Here is a 2,942-nt window from a genome sequence, read left to right as displayed (position 1 = left end):
CTCGGAACCACCGCACGCTTCCTTCTCGTCCGCCGGTGTACTCTTCCGCAGTGTCTCGTCCCTCGGACGCACCGCGTGTCATCCTTCTCACTAGCTGCGTCTTCCGCTCGAGTACCTGTGCTCCTAAGCTCCTACACACTTAGACACAAGGTTAGAAACACACATGACCTAACTTAACTTGTTGATCACACCAAAACAACCTTGGGGTTCCAACACAAGAAACCAACAAGAGAAATATGAGTAGAACAAGAGAAATAAATGGATAAAATAAGAAATTCAGCAATGATCAAGAGCAATAAAAAGAATATCTTTGAATTCAAATTTCACAAAGAAAGAATATTGAGTCCTTTAAATTTACAAATCCTCCTTTTTTTCAATCAGAAACTAATGACTCTAATGATTCCTTTTTTTCTAAATTTTCCTCTTTTTTTTTTTAGTTGAGGACCCAAATAGTGAACATAAATTTGCGACAAATAGGGACGGAGAGATCAACAAAGATGAAAACAAGACACAAATCTAAAAATCAAGGAGCCAAGGCTCTGATACCAAATGATAAAGAACCTTGTAAATGGATCGCCTTGAAATTCAGCTTGGGGAAGGGTATTGACGTCACACTCAAGCAAGATGAGAAGGTGAGTGATAAGTCATGGGGTTTGATCGCCATAAGTTGCCTTGATAAGATCAGAATTAGTTTTTTGCCTAAGAACTAGAAGGAAGCAATCACGAAAGAGAAACTCAAATTTTCATTCAAACTTACTTGATTTGTCATACAAGAGTTCTCCTATTTAACATCCCCTAAGATCCACTATGCACTAATTATGCAATAAATATTATGCTTGCATGCATGGGATTTATTATCCACTAATGCAACCACTAATCCCTAATACTAGCTTAATGCAACCATGCATGCATGGTATTTATTATACTAGCTTAGGAACTCTCAAAAATGCATTAAAAATTCACAAACGACATCAAAAATCACTTTAGAACCCCCCCCCCCCCCCCCCAAAAAAAAATACATATGAAAATGATCCTCATGTTGGTTCAATTTCACTTTTAAATTGAAGGAATATGATCCATTTAGTTGTTGCCTCCATTGTGCATTGATCCTCCTTTTCCTTGAGCCCCATTATTAAGTCTTCCAAAGCTTGTTTCATTCTCTTAGTCTTGGACCTTATCATGGGTCCCCCAACTCCCTTCAATGCCTCTTCTTGGCTCACATCACCGTTAGTGCAAATTGCACAACAGTTTACTAAAATAGGTTCGGTCGACCTATCCTTGGGTTTGATCAATTGATCCCCTTGAATACCAAGTGTGCTCTGCTCTATCACTCTGTGCCATGTCAACTTGGTTTGGTCGATCGATCCACCTGGATTTTGCAAAACATAGTTAGTTTACACAGTAGTATAAAATATCTCTGTAACACAAAGTTAGCACATTAGTAATGAATGAATAGGAAAAGACAGTAAGACCTGTCTTGATCTCAACTTGGAAACATGTCGGTTTCTTCAATTGGATCAGCAACCTAGAGTTTGTTCCTTCTTGGAACATGACCTCCCCGTTGCTCCACTCCAGTTGTTTATCTCAACCTACCTGCCAAAAATCGAGCCATCCAGACATGTTTAGACTTCTACTTAGCATCGGATCGGCTCACCAAGGCTTCCTTTCGATATTAGGTCCTCCATACTTATTGACTCCAACTGTCAGGTGTCAGGTCCGCGATCCGCCTGGAGTTCCTGCCTGGCTTCCACGATCTGCTAAAACTTTCCTGTCTAGTCGCGACTAGGGCTTTCCCGATTGAGTAAACAGCCTGCACACTTAGTCAACTTGTTATATCACAACAAGACTTAACTTGAACTTTTGACAACATCAAAACTCATGTTCGATTCTGGTGCATCTTACACCAACAAATTTTACCTCGATCGGTTCGACATTCAGCCCGCGTAGGTTGTATTAACATACGGGTCAATTTGGTTCAGTGTAATCTGGATCCTGAATTTACACCCCTTATGCACCCACACATGAAAGAGAGACTCTCCTCATGCATATGTTCACAGTTCACAACATTAATGCATATGTCATAATTTAAACTAATAATAAAATCAAGAGTTTGTCAATGTGAGACTAAAAAATTCATATACAATTGAGTCTTTTTTTTTTTTATTTCTTTATTCCATTCACATTTTCAATACTTTCCAGAATAATTTACTTTGAGAGATGAAAAAGGAAAAGAGGCTAGATGGGCTTCCGCCAATGCAGGTTTAAATCTCATCAAAGTCATGTCGCAACTAGGGAGTTTGAAAATTTTTAATACTATACCATCTATTAAAATTTACCCATACTTTTAGATTTCTAGTGGTCAATAAAAAATTCTACAGAATCAATCGATTATCTTTCATATTAGTGGGATAAAATGAGTTAAATATCTGGATTATCAACCAAATTAAAAGGAGAGAGAATGAAATTTAAAGCAGAAAAATCTCTAGGGAAAGACAAATAATGAAGAAAAAGGAAGAAAATTAAGTGAGAAAAAAAAACTGCAGACGGAAAGAAGGGAAAATAAAAAAAAAAACAAATAAGAAAATAACGTCATTAAAAGAAATTTGACTACGCAGGGATGATAACACTTCCTCACAATTCGTTTCGAAATTATAAGGGAGATAAATGAATAACTATTAACCTAATTAGAAGATAAATCATGGATCACTACTAGTCTTTGGAATAGTAATTAGTACATGAAGGAAATATTTATCTCGGTTATACCAAAATTCAAATTTCAAATCTCATATTTCGTAGTCTAACAATTAGACCTTTCAGATAGAATTAATTTGACTGTGTATGAGAGTTGACAGGATGATTTCCATTTGATTGGGAGGATTAAAAAATAATCCATGATGAATTCGTAAATCCATCTACTCATTTGGTAAACAAAAGAAATAAAA

The sequence above is a fragment of the Zingiber officinale genome, chromosome 4A (assembly GCF_018446385.1).
Source record: "Zingiber officinale cultivar Zhangliang chromosome 4A, Zo_v1.1, whole genome shotgun sequence".
In the NCBI taxonomy this organism is placed as follows: Eukaryota; Viridiplantae; Streptophyta; class Magnoliopsida; order Zingiberales; family Zingiberaceae; genus Zingiber; species Zingiber officinale.
Note: the sequence above shows the minus strand (reverse complement) of the source record.